General features: G+C 44.2%; 1 protein-coding gene across 1 annotated transcript in view; it reads right to left on the bottom strand.

Moving 5' to 3' along the window:
* The window catches only part of LOC144822509 (serine racemase-like), a 127,235-nt gene extending 112,237 nt beyond the window's left edge, over positions 1 to 14,998 (bottom strand). Inside the window, exon 1 of the mRNA XM_078680131.1 lies at positions 14,968 to 14,998. The gene's annotated coding sequence lies outside the window, so the exon portion shown is untranslated. The remainder of the gene's footprint in view (positions 1 to 14,967) is intronic.
* Between the last annotated feature and the right edge of the window lie 339 nt (positions 14,999 to 15,337).

Genomic DNA, 15,337 nt, shown 5'->3' with positions numbered 1-15,337 from the left:
TTATTAATGGAATTGATGCTATTTAAAAAAAAGTTAATGCAGACGCCCCCCAGATTAAAGGTGCCCCGGTGCCGGTGTTATTATACACCGATGACGCTGTTTTACTCTCCAGAACCCCTGTGGGATTACAGCGATTAATGGACAGTTTCTCTTCCTTTATCAAAGATAGGAAATTAGTAATTAATAAAGGGAAAACATACACAATGACCTGTGGGGCCAAAAGCAAACTTTTAAATGCTTTTTTTATTGACAGTGTAAAGGTGCAGCAGGTTGACAAATTGTGTTACCTAGGTATTACCTTCTCCAAAGACAGGAAATGGACTAACGAATTTAATAATATTCGGAATAAAATGGCAAAGAATGCCCATGGTATCTATAGATTTGCCGCGAAGGTTGGGGATCGCCGTACCAGGGATATGCTCAAGATTTATCAGACTAGATGTGTCACGGTAGCATTGTATGGGGCGGGAGTATGGGGCCATAGTTGCGCCTATAATCTGCAGCTGGAGGAAAATTCATTCCTAAAAAAGCTCCTGTTTTTGCCAACCTCCGCTCCAACCAAATTGATCCATCGAGAATTAGCCACCAATTATTTAATTGATCTGTTATCCCTTAGGCCACTGATGATCTGGCGGTCTATTTGGCTCAAGGATGAGAAGTCTTTTAACAGATCCATTATCGAGGATTGTTTATTAACACCTTGACTGCTACAGCAATTCCCGCTGGGTGCTGACAAGTCAGATTTATCATTGTTCATGACAAGGTCAGCTCGTCATAAGCACACGACCAGTGTACTGCATGACGAGCTGAGCTCGTCATGAGCATGGAAGGGGTTAATGGACAAATATCTTGAGATACCCTGGGTTAAATATGTTGTTGTCTGCTTCTCAGACATATTTAACTTGAACATTTTACTTGACCCCAGTGCAGCATCGAGGATACCTAAAGCTGAAATGAAAAGTATATTTTTGTCATATGCGGAAAGGAAGCGGGCATTTGCCACTGGATTACTGTCCACTGTCATGTTTTATAATCGATATAGTTCTGGGGAAGGTTTCCTTTTTTATTTAACCATGGTGACTAGGCATTCACATACATTTGTGCTAACCAGACTTAGATTTAGTATGGCATATTATTTAGTGGCCCATCCAAACATCAAAAAACACCCGACTGGGCCATGTATGTGTGATGGCGTGTCTACTTAGAGCACTTTGCACTTTCTGCTGTTTTGTAAACTGTACACGAACTTTCGTATTACCTTCTTGAAACCTATGTTTGTTAAATATGGTGTACGTACAGTTAAACATGCTATGACCTTAATTTTTAACCTGCAATCTGCAGACGTCTGTTTTTATACTGCAACGTTTTTAAACCGGTGCATCACTTTTCTATGAACTGCTGAATTTTTTTGTTGTGCTTTTATGGTCATCTACATGTACCGAATAAAGCTTCATGAATTGAATTGAGTTCAAACAAAAACAAAAATCCAAATAAAAAATTAGTGTTTTTTAATTATTTAAGTGAATACATTTATATTTTAAAATCAAATTTGTTTTGTGACATATCATCAAAACATTGGTTAAAAACATATACAGAATACACAATTATATATGGTTGGAAGCGTGTCTTCGACGCGCGTTTCAGCACTGGGGCGTGCCTTCATCAGGAAGTTACCACCAAAAAACGTGTATTTAAGCTTGTAAAAGTAGGTCGATATTGTTACATTCGTTTAATTAAAAGGCCATGATAAGGCTACGTAATACTCTAAATTGTTATATCGTCGAACATTGGATGGCTCCGATATGAAAGCGCTTTTCTTGCAGTTGATTTCAGAGGTAGTGGAGTATTCTGGTATAGATAGTATGTTCGACTACTGTGGGACACTGTTGCCTCCTAGTAGTCCAAAACACGCAATACTAATTTGTTGTACTGGCAGGCCTCGTATGTGGCTCTGTTGCATTAATTCGTATTCATTACGTTCTAGATATGTTTGTAGCTGCGCTCGATAGGGCGTCTCTTGGCTCACTGATTAATTGTGGCTTTCTGTGAGGCGAAAGGCAACTCCTACATGCCATGGACTCCGTGCAGGATATAGCTTCGATGACGTTGAAACCTTATGATATGTCGCAAAACAAATTGATGATGAATTTAAAATATAAATGTATTCACTTAAATAATTAAAACCCACTAATTTTTAATTTCGCAGCCACCGGAAGGGGCAGGGGTGGAGCCGGGGTCACTGTATCTCCTTTGCAGCTCCCTTCTGCTAATCTCTTCATTAACTGTCTCCGCCTCTTCTTCTCTTTTCTCTTTTTTCTTTTCCTCTCACCCTCTTCTCTTCAGCTCTTTATTTCTTGTACAAGGGTGCAACAAAACTGAACAGAATGCATATACAATCGATGGAGTGATATACGCCCACCATTTGGCCCGCCATGCCTGTTGTAACCCTTACGGAGCCCGCGAGGCAATGATATCACTGTACTGTATGTATATATGAAAAATTTGCTAATACAAATTATTGGAAATGAAAAAAAAAACTTTCCAGAGGCAGACCGGCTAGCTGAGATATTCTTGGTTACTCAGCTAGTCCGTTTCATTTTCAACATTTCTTCTGTCAGCCTGTTAATTCTTAAATGCATTAACACGCTGACAAAAGAAATGTTGCAAAATGAAACGGACTCGCTGAGTAACCAAGAACGTCTCGGCCAGCCGGTCCACCTCTGGAAAGTTTTTAAGGCAGTTCTAATCACGGTGCCTCAGGCAGAACCCGGAACTTGCAAAGTAATCATCTACCGAGTGCATTAAGCACGAGTCATCCACAGATCACTGTCAGGGAAGCTGTAAACAACAGCAGTTGACAAAAAGAAACATTCTTAATTCGGTGCCGGTGTTCTAAAAGTAACAATACAATCTCACAGGTTCCTTTCCACACTGACCAGTTTACCTCCATTTTTTCTACCAATTACATCCTAACACTATTCATACTAGTGGTAAATGTAAACTCGTATATCTTCAGTTTTATTTTATTTTTACTTAGAAGATCCCAAAGGCGAAAAACCTATTGGCTATGCCAATGCTTGTCTTCATTATCTCGTGAGACCACTTTCAAACATGAGAGTTCAAGATGTGCGCTGTACAAAAGCCTCTTATGTTTGATTTAAGAGACAAGATTGCTTCTTGTATATGACTAATCAAGGAAGATAGTGAGTGTACATGTGACAACTCACTTGCCTCTTAGTTCACCAGTGGCAGTGTTTTTTTTAACACAAACGTTATTGAGTTTTTTAATTTGTTTGCAGCTCTGAATACATTACATCATGTATACATGTGATGATCATCGTCATCCTTCGAATCTAAGGTTTACCAAGTTCTTTTTTTAACAGTGAGATGTACAATAGTATTATCCTCTATAGTATCCATTTGTGCATAGTGATCGCTTATACAATAACAGCGGAAAAGACTTCGACAGATGTCACTAGTGGCATTGTTATCGTGGGAAGGGGCATGAACGTTTTTAAGTTTCTATTTCAAAAATATAATTATCAATAAATCCGATGCACTACGATGAAATGGTTCTGCATGTTAACAGAACACACTTTTATTTTTTTAAACATTTTGAAGACACTTTATTTTATTTGTATGTTATCTACATGTGAAATATTTTCAGGGTTGAGCTCTTGCACTGGCTTTGAGAGCCAGGCCAGGACTCAACAATAGCTCTTAAAATTTAACTGGTAGGAGAAGGGCAGGAAAAACACATTGTGAGGCTGTCTTTGAGGCCTTAGCTCTAGGACATCGGCGGTAGCTGAAGAATGCTGCATCACTGGGTTCTGAAGCTGCAAGGCCAGGGCTATGGCACACAAGGGGGGTGGGGGGCGGGGGGTGTTGTATGCATTTTAGTCCTATGGGCACGTGGGGTGAGTAATGAGGGCTGGATCCATCAAAGGCAGCGCCAAGAAGCCGAATGAGTGACACTCGGCCTAGGTATTTTACAAACTCGTCCTCAAGGATATTGGAAACAATGGTCCGAATTGCCTAATCTGTCACAAATTGGCTGAATTTTAAAATGGCTTGGGGATTAAATTGCATGGTGGCTACAGCTTTGTGTATCAGGCACATTTCAGGGTAAAATGCTGGTAAGATAACGCTGGTGGTTAATTCGGTGGCTGCAGAGATACATGTACATTCTGTGGTCAAGGGTTTGACTCCAAAAATAACTGAGAGGGTTAATGTGCCAGCAATGTGGAAGCATAGATCATCGCAGATTTTGTATTTAATCAAAGAGAGCTCAGTGGGTTAATGCTCACGTTGAAGAGCTCCTTGTGTGCCTGCTTCAACCCGCTTTGCAGGTTTTAGTCAAGGAGAAACATACTGGTAATTCATTTACTATTCAAAGAGCTGCAGAAGCTGTGTATTAAATTCATGTTGCAACTAGAATGGGGAAAAGAAAAAGGTCTGAAGCTGCACTTCTTCCTCTACTAAATAGTAAATGCATATGCTAGGCTCTCTGCAATTATTTTAGGCCTGACCTAGATACCCTTAACTGTTTAACCAGTTTCATGTTTTGCAAAAAAAGTGCATACATTAGTAGAGAGGATTTGGCTCAACCCTGTTCTCCGTTTGGCCTCCTCTGCTGTTAACCACATTTTGCATCCACGGTCCACAGCATACAGCATGGACGATTGTCCCAATGTATCCTCTGGCTTTCTTTCACTATGAGTGACTTCATCACCAGTGAACAACCACCTGAAGTGCAGTTCCGTGCCAAGGCCAGTGTGTCTGGACTGCTGGGCCACTCCTTTAATTTTGTATTAACCATTTTGATCATGTTGTATGTGTTTTCCAAAACAATGTAAAAAAACATAAAGGTTTGCTTGCCAATGCCAGTCCTAGTGGTTTGTCTTTTTTTAGGTCAAGCCTTGACAGCGCATGCGCTGTCTGCAAGATCTGTAGTAATCTATAAAACCACGCTATTCCCGCCTCCTGCTTACTATTGGTCAATTCTAGTGTCCTTCTTCTTTCCTGTCTCGTTCGTGCAGCCAGAGCTCATTTCCTGCGAGGGCTCAGGAGCACCGGTAAAGTACAGTGTACTTACGCTCCCCGTTGTTATCTCCTGTGTGAAAGAACTTTTTCATTATCTTTATTGATGCTTTTGGCGTCGCTGCTGTCCCAGTTTTGAATCCCCTTTGCATTATAAACCCTCCCTCCACCCTGCGAGCGCTCACAGCCCATGCAGCTGTCGTCTTTTGGCACGTCACTGCTTGTTAGAATTAGTATCCTTGGTGTTAGCGGGTAAGCAATGCAATGTAGCAGTTAATGATATTCAGGTTCAATATTCAAGAAAAATGGAAGGTGCACTCGTAGAAAGTAGACACGCAAGCAGTGATTCCAAAAAGTGCTTCTTTTTATTTTATCAATCTTTAAAAACCGGCACACAGACAATGTGTTTCATTCCAGTTGTGCCAAAAGGGAACTTTTTCAGAGTTCTTAAGTAATTCACCAATAAGTGTAGGAAAATAGGTTGGTAAGACAAACGACGTCCAAAGGGACACGGTGCGCATGGACCACTGTAGATGAAGCTGTCGTCTACGAGTGCACCTTCCATTTTTCTTGAACATTGAGACTATGATTTAGACCTCTGGATGACGGGTGTAAGAAGTGTGTTGCACCATTTTACTACTGACTGGACATGTTGATTGGTTGAGCTGGACCCTGGTCTGTCATTTGTTCTTTTTTTGTATATTCCGGTTCAATGAAAACATCTGTGGTGGAAATTATATCTCAGTAGCAGCAATGCTTCAGGGTGGAACACAATGACTGCCTGTTTGACCGGGATGCATATGCTCCCAAATCTGAAACTATATACCGAGAACTTAAGTTTCAACTTTTTTATTGGCCCACTTTTCTGTTAATGCCTTAAATTGCCTCTCAATTTGTTGAATAGTCTTATGAATGTATGCGTTCAACTTTCATTGAATCACATAAGCTCGAGTGAAACGTGTGTAGAGGTGAACAAATTAGTCCGACCGGGGTCTGTCTAATTAAATTTTATTTAGAATAGTTGGCTTTTAGTGTGTTCATGAAGAGTGTGGGGTGTGTGTATTCAGAGGCGTGTGTATGTGTGTATCTTCAATAGAATGATTTCAAGTGACAAAACAGCACTTCCTTTTATAGGGTTCCATGACTTTAAGACAAACATGATCTTTCCTCTACAGAGTCTTGGTTCATGTAACTGCTGGTATGTTAAAAGTCCAAAATAGGCAGTTCTAAAACACTGTTCTCCACCGATTACAATGAAATTGTCACTTTTTTTACTCTTTTGATGTGTCTGATTTTTTTTAGGTCTTGGGCACAGATCAATTTAGCTGTGTGTTGAAAAGGTGTATTGCTTCCAATACATATGACATATATTTAAAGAGGGAATTTGCTTACAGTTGATGGCTTTCTTGCCTATCTCACGTTTGTTATAGAGTCGATAACTTCCTTCCATGTTCCTCTTCTTGCCCTGTCGAGTACCATTTCAGTCTCATAGTGTTGTGACTGAAAATGTATTCTCTCTCTGCTCACTTGACAGGCCTCTATTTTATGTACCATTTATCACTCTGTGGCAATGCATGTGTTCCTTGCTCTCTATCTCCTACGTGTTCTTTATTCCCTGGATTCATTCTTAATTTACACCTTCCCCCCACATCCCACTTTCCATCCTGCTTCCCAATTTACATTTTTAGGTCGAGCCTGCGTAGGCTGTGCATGCGCAGTCTCGCTGGCGAGATCTTATGATCTGAAGGAGCTTTCACTAGGGGGCTTTAAGCCACGCCGCTCTTTCTCATTGGCCGGCGTCACCGTAGCCATTGGGAAAGAGGTGTTCATGACGTATACTTTTCTCTTTTACAGATGGCCCACTTGGATGGGCTCGTCTGACTTCCTTTTGCCGCAAAAGTTTTTTTTATCTTTATGGGGCCAAACACATGGCCCCATAAAGATAACAAATCTTTTGCTAAGGGAGGAAGTCAGACGAGCCCATCCGAATGGGCCATCTGACAAAGCGAAAAGTTACTTAGCCTGGCTGTGTAAGCGCACTTTACTGTCCCCAAAGAAGTGATTTCATTGTTCTGCACTGGGGAGACCTCACTGCAGGACTCTAGAGCCGGACCCTCACTGCAGGGCTGCACAGTGTCCCTCCACACAGCAGTATACCAATATACCACAACAGCACTGTTATATTCTGGTCTTCTCCTTCTCTGCTGCTCAGCCTGTGTGTGTGATGTCATTGGAATGTTCGTGTATGCATGGTTTGAATGTGTGGTCAGTTTGAGTGAGTGGGGCTGAGCAGGTGGATGCTGCTCCCGGTGGGGCCTTCCTTACTACCAACTATGTCTAATAAACCAACTTAAGAATACCTACTATTATTGGATTTACTTATTTTACAATGTACATTTAACATTGTAACAATGGCGACGAGGATGGGATGGAACTACGTGTGCAGGAACTACATTTGAAACTTGAAACATGGAACTACAAAGATGATTGCAAATTAACTGTGAAAAAAAGCTTTAAGAAGACAAGCAACGCTTTTGATGCCCCACCGGTGCCATGTTACATCTGACAGCCTACTGAAGACATCCATAAAGGTATGTTTTAAGCGTTGGACTTTGTGTGGCTTATTGTGTTTTAAAATAGCAGATTTAATTATCTGGACCGTCGGACTTTGACATAAAAAAGGAGGAGTTTCAGCGTGAAGGTGTATTTGACATTGTGTGGCTGGTATGCCTGGAAATCCATTGCCATTTGTAACATACTGTGCTTTGCCTACCGTATTTCCAACGGTTGTTTTCTTCAGCTGAAGATCTGTTTCTTGGCCGGCTGAATGCTGAATGATGACGCAACAGAATACTGCCACAGTATTGGTGATTCTGTAGAACGCGCTGTCATCTATGGACGCGCGTCAGCGTCATGAAGGGTCAAGTTCACGCAGTGTTTATGCGCACGTACGTGCATCATTGGCAAAAACTGTCACGGCAGGGTCAAAGAGCGTCGAGATTACGCATGACTGACTGCCTAAGTCCTTCTTTCATTGTGCTCCTGACTCCTCAGTTATATCGAGTGGATTTTCAGAGTGTTCTTCATGAGAAAGGTACTGTTTTAATAGACATTTTGACCGAGATGGATTTTGAAACTGCCACAGATCGCTCACCGGAGCTGTTTTCTTCGGAAACTTCCAACATTTCGTACTGCATACATTCATTCTGTTCCATCTGCGCCATCTAGTGTCTATTTTTCATTATGGCACTACTACAGGAAAATTATTATCCATGCGATTTAGACACTGTGGCTTCAATTCTTTGAATGTCATTTACCTGCCTTGCTGAAGAAGTGGAGCTGTTTATCGTGACAATGGAGACTACTTTTATTGTTTTGGTTTCTTATTTTGAATTATTTGCTAATCACATGTGTATTTGTGATGATATGTTTATGGTAGTTTACATGTTGTGTTCAGAGAGACTGATTTAGTTTACTTTTACTGCATGGAACTGTTTATGTGCTGAGATCTTTGTTCATGTCCTCCTTTACTGTCATTTTAATGGGTTAATTTATGTTTACTGAATTGAGCTACTTATGTTCTGAAACTTTTGTTCAGGTGCTCATTTGGTTTCTTTAAGTGATGATTTACTATGCAAAGTAGTGGAAGTGCTAGATTTTTTTTATGGTAATGAACCACATATGTGCTCAATTTATTTGAGGAGTTCATTCTTTGTAGTATTTGCTTTATTTGGTTGAGCCATATTAGTGCGCTATTTGAGTTGGGATGCTCAGTTTAATTTAGTAGGAGCGTGTAATTCTACTATATGTTTTGGAACTACTATTGGTAGGTGTTGAGATTTATTTTGCTGTATGTTTTTGATGAACCACTTTTTCTTAGTGCTCTATTATAATAGAGGAGTTCACATTTTTACTGTGAGGAATTGTGCAGGGGCTACATTTTTCTTCTATTGTATTGAACCACTTTTAGTGCTCAAAATGTTTTGAGGTGTTCAATTCTAGTGTGAATTTTCTGAAGATTGGTTTTTCCAGTTTGGAATTTTAGTGTGTATCTTTTGCGGAGCCACATAGGTGCTCATTGATTGAGGTGCTCCATCTCTTTCAGGTTAAATTATATGGGGCTGCAGAGTCCTCAGTTCTGTTCATTCTCAGTTTTATACATGATTTATATTGTTGAACCACGTAAGTGCTCTATTCAGTTAGAGGTGTTCAGTTATACAGAGAGCCGCTGGGAGTCATGTACCTTGTGCGGAATGTTGTAATTTGAGTACATTAACTTGGGGTGTCATGTACCCCATGCACTAGGAGTTATGCGCCTTGTGCTGCACACTCTACTCCCTACTACACATTCTACTCCCTACACTCTACTACACACTCCACACCCTATTACACACTCTACTCCCTACTACACACTCTACACGTTACTGTACACTCTACACTCTACTCCCTACTACACACACTCCTCCCTACTACACGGTTGATGCACTGTTCATAGCGCCGGGATGCCCTAGGGTAGCTGTGCGCTATATAAGTTTTAATAATAATAATAATAATAATACACACTACTCCCTACTACACACTCTACACTCTACTCCCTACTACACTCTATTCCCTACTACACATTCTATACTACACACCCTATTCCCTGCTACACTCTACTCCCTACTACACACTCTACTCCCTACTACACACTCTACTCCCTACTACACACTCTACACTCTACTCCCTACTACACACTCTACTCCCTACTACACACTCTACTACACACTCTACACTCTTCTCCCTACTACACTCCCTATTCCCTACTACACACTCTACAATCTACTCCTTACTACACACTCTACTGCCTACTACACACTCTACACTCTACTCCCTACTACACACTCTACTCCCTACTACACCCACTGCTCCCTACTACACACTCTATTCCCTACTACACACTCTACTCTCCACTACACACTCTACACCCTACTACACACTCTACTCCATACTACACCCTCTACACCCCACTACATGCTCTACTCCCTATTACACACTCTACACTTGACTCCCTACTACACACTCCACTCCCTACTACACACACTACTCACTCTACTCCCTACTACACACTCTACACTCTACCCCCTACTACACACTCTACACTCTACTCCCTACTACACATTCTACTCCCTACTACACACAATACACTCTACTCCCTACTACACACTCTGCTCCCTACACTCTACTCCCTACTACACACTCTACTCCCTACACTGTACTCCCTACTACACACTCTACTCCCTACTACACACTCTACTCCCTACAACACTCTCTATTCCCTACTACACACTCTACACCCTACTCCCTACTACACACTCTACTCCCCACTACACACTGTACTCCCTACAACACTCTATTCCCTACTACACACTCTACACTCCACTCCCTACTATACACTCTACTCCCTACTACACACTCTACTCCCTACTACACATTCTACACTCTACTCCCTACTACTCCCTACTACACACTCCATTCCCTACTACACACAATACACTCTACTCCCTACTAAACACTCTTCTCCCTACACTCTACTCCCTACTGTACACTCTGCTCCCTACACTCTACCCCCTACTACACACTCTACACTCTACTCCCTACTACACACTCTACTCCCTACTACACCCACTGCTCCCTACTACACACTCTACTCCCTACTACACACTCTACTCTCCACTACACACTCTACACCCTACTACACATACTACACCCTACTACACACTCTACTCCATACTACACACTCTACACCCCACTACATGCTCTACTCCCTATTACACACTCTACACTTGACTCCCTACTACACACTCCACTCCCTACTACACACACTACTCACTCTACTCCCTACTACACACTCTACTCCCTACTACACACTCTACTCCCTACTTCACACTCTACTCCCTACTACACACTCTACCCCCTACTACACACTCTACTCCCTACTACACATTCTACTCCCTACTACACACACAATACACTCTACTCCCTACTATACACTCTACTCCCTACACTGTACTCCCTACTACACACTCTACTCCCTACACTGTACTCCCTACTACACACTCTACTCCCTACTACACACTCTACTCCCTACTACACACTCTACTCCCTACTACACACTCTACTCCCTACTACACACTTTACACTCTACTCCCTACTACACATTATACTCCCTACTACACATTCTACTCCCTACTACACACAATACACTCTACTCCCTACTACACACTCTACTCCCCACACTCTACTCCCTACTACACACTGTACTCCCTACTACACACTCTACCCTACTACACACTCTACATCATACTACACACTCTACTCCCTACTACACACTCTACACTCTACTCCCTACTACACTCTGAGCCATCCATCAGACACATCATTCACCTATCTGAGTCAGAACATTGTTCCTCTGCTACTGCCGGATGAATTAGAGCTGGGGGTTCATTGCGGCCTCTGTTCTCCCCTAATTACGGCGCAAGTAGCCTTTTGTAAACTTTTCACTGCCTTACTGCCCTCACCCAAATGGCCTGTTTGTATCCCTTCCCTGTGTGACAGGACAACTTGTACATTTGCAATTGTTTTCCTACTACACACTCTACACCCTACTCCCTACTACACACTCTACTCCCCACTACACACTGTACTCCCTACAACACTCTATTCCCTACTACACACTCTACACTCCACTCCCTACTATACACTCTACTCCCTACTATACACTCTACTCCCTACTACACACTCTACTCCCTACTAGACATTCTACACTCTACTCCCTACTATTCCCTACTACACACTCTATTCCCTACTACACACAATACACTCTACTCCCTACTAAACACTCTTCTCCCTACACTCTACTCCCTACTACACACTCTACACTCTACTCCCTACTACACACTCTACTCCCTACTACACCCACTGCTCCCTACTACACACTCTATTCCCTACTACACACTCTACTCTCCACTACACACTCTACACCCTACTACACACTCTACTCCATACTACACCCTCTACACCCCACTACATGCTCTACTCCCTATTACACACTCTACACTTGACTCCCTACTACACACTCCACTCCCTACTACACACACTACTCACTCTACTCCCTACTACACACTCTACACTCTACCCCCTACTACACACTCTACACTCTACTCCCTACTACACATTCTACTCCCTACTACACACAATACACTCTACTCCCTACTACACACTCTGCTCCCTACACTCTACTCCCTACTACACACTCTACTCCCTACACTGTACTCCCTACTACACACTCTACTCCCTACTACACACTCTACTCCCTACACACACTCTACTCCCTACTACACACTCTACTCCCTACTGCACACTTTACACTCTACTCCCTACTACACATTATACTCCCTACTACACATTCTACTCCCTACTACACACAATACACTCTACTCCCTACTACACACTCTACTCCCTACTACACTCTACTCCCTACTACACACTCTACTCCCCACACTCTACTCCCTATTACACACTGTACTCCTACTACACACTCTACCCTACTACACACTCTACATCATACTACACACTCTACTCCCTACTACACACTCTACACTCTACTCCCTACTACACTCTGGCACTCTGAGCCATCCATCAGACACATCATTCACCTATCTGAGTCAGCACATTGTTCCTCTGCTACTGCCGGATGAATTAGAGCTGGGGGGGTCATTGCGGCCTCTGTTCTCCCCTAATTACGGCGCAAGTAGCCTTTTGTAAACTTTTCGCTGCCTTACTGCCCTCACCCAAATGGCCTGTTTGTATCCCTTCCCTGTGTGACAGGATAACTTGTACATTTGCAATTGTTTTCCTGTTTGTATCTTTTATGTAACTCATGTAATCCTAAATCCTTATGTATCGCAACTGGTTCTTTTGTAAAGCGCTCTGACACCTTCGGGTAATGTTCGCGCTGTAGAAAATCGCATTAAATAAATAAAAAAACTTTGCCACCTGTGGGTGGCCACGAGCGCGCCACCCAGTGTTTCTCCCGCATTGCCGGACTGGTGCCTCTATCCCCCGCCATGAAATGTCTCCTGCCATTGTAGGAATGGCCAACCCATGACTTCTGGTTGCTGCGCCCTGGAGTGCCTGGCGCCGAAACTCTTCTGCCCCCTCCCTTCTCAGATGTGTGGGAACGCCCAATGGTTCCTGACCGGCCCCAATCCATTCTTCTTCAAAAACCTCCTTCCGGGCAGCCTCGTTCCCCGCCATTACCTGGTAACGGATCCTGTGCTGCCTCTTCTTTAACCTGCCGAAATGGGGACCCCTTGTCCCTCCTTTCTCTCACGCGCTTTGCCTCCCTCTAACCCGTCCCCGATACAGAAAGATATTGCCCCCCCAGGACATATTCCTTCTTCGTGGTACTCTGTGAGATTAAATCATCTGCCCATGGTCATAGGATGTTGAGCCACGCCTAGATTCAAACTTCCCTCTCCCGTTCCAAAATCGGCAGCTCTGAGCCTCGCTTCCCCCCGCCATTGACTACTGTCGTCTTGAGTAGCAACTTAGCAACACCACCTGATCGCCTGTAATGTGTTACTCTTGCTCGGCGTTCTGCTTGCGCAAGAGCTCAATAATGTAGTTCAAGGTTATGGTTTGCTTACGGCCCTCGCATGGCGCGGATGCTGGCTGAGAGTTCAAGCATCGCTAGACACCGCCCCCGTCAGTTCACAAGCACAGCACTGGAAGAAGGTGGCGAACTCCTTCCCCCGAGCTGGCGAAGAGCTCTTTCCCGCGGCTGCCAGACAACAAAATGTCCAACAGTAAGTACTCTTCAGAGAGTCCGATGCGCAGGGGATATCGCCAAGGCCCCCCCGTTGCACTGTCAGGAACCCATGTTCCTTAGCACTTGACCAAGGCAGGGACAAACGCCCCAGGTCCCTCCGGGCAGCCTCGTTCCCCGCCATTACCTGGTAACGGATCCTGTGCTGCCTCTTCTTTAACCTGCCGAAATGGGGACCCCTTGTCCCTCCTTTCTCTCACGCGCTTTGCCTCCCTCTAACCCGTCCCCGATACAGAAAGATATTGCCCCCCCAGGACATATTCCTTCTTCGTGGTACTCTGTGAGATTAAATCATCTGCCCATGGTCATAGGATGTTGAGCCACGCCTAGATTCAAACTTCCCTCTCCCGTTCCAAAATCGGCAGCTCTGAGCCTCGCTTCCCCCCGCCATTGACTACTGTCGTCTTGAGTAGCAACTTAGCAACACCACCTGATCGCCTGTAATGTGTTACTCTTGCTCGGCGTTCTGCTTGCGCAAGAGCTCAATAATGTAGTTCAAGGTTATGGTTTGCTTACGGCCCTCGCATGGCGCGGATGCTGGCTGAGAGTTCAAGCATCGCTAGACACCGCCCCCGTCAGTTCACAAGCACAGCACTGGAAGAAGGTGGCGAACTCCTTCCCCCGAGCTGGCGAAGAGCTCTTTCCCGCGGCTGCCAGACAACAAAATGTCCAACAGTAAGTACTCTTCAGAGAGTCCGATGCGCAGGGGATATCGCCAAGGCCCCCCCGTTGCACTGTCAGGAACCCATGTTCCTTAGCACTTGACCAAGGCAGGGACAAACGCCCCAGGTCCCTCCGAACCGGAAGCGCCTAGGGCCTTGCACCACGCTCTCTTCACTCGCTTGACAAGGAGGCGTCACGCACACAGCACGCGCCCCGCCACTCGCGTAGACACCGCACTGAACCCTTGAAAGACTCCCGCCCCAAGTAGGATGCCAGTGTCCTGTGCAACCCGGCACCGACCAGATTCCCCCAAGCCATGCACTGCCTCAAGGCACTACCTTCCCGCCTAGCCTACTATCCCTCCTAAAGCTCGCGGCTCCCCTAGCCCCGCTCACCTCACACAGTGCTGCAGCAGCGCCTCTCGCCTCTGCAATAGTCCCAAGAGAAAGAGTGTCAAGTGACACGCGCTTGAGTTTAAATACCTACCACTCCCCAGCCAAATTCCTTTGCCTAATTTTTGGCTGGCTGAACCCTAGTGTCCTAATGATGTGCTTCTTAGTAACTTCCCTCCCGTGTACGCTCCCCTTTACCCCAGCCGTTTCCAACACAGGTTCAGCTCCTGGGGGTTAGCCTCCGGTTCAGCCACATTCCCCTCCGGGGCACGAAACAAGGGGCAGAGCTACAGGTGTTCCGTCGTTTGCAGCTGTCCGTCTGCATGTGCACGCACAGGATGCTCTTTGTTTTATATACAGGTATTTTAAGCTC

Source organism: Lissotriton helveticus, chromosome 3_1 (genome assembly GCF_964261635.1).
Source record: "Lissotriton helveticus chromosome 3_1, aLisHel1.1, whole genome shotgun sequence".
In the NCBI taxonomy this organism is placed as follows: Eukaryota; Metazoa; Chordata; class Amphibia; order Caudata; family Salamandridae; genus Lissotriton; species Lissotriton helveticus.
The sequence above is the reverse complement of the archived record's forward strand: the minus strand, read 5'-3'. Positions and strand labels throughout refer to the sequence as shown.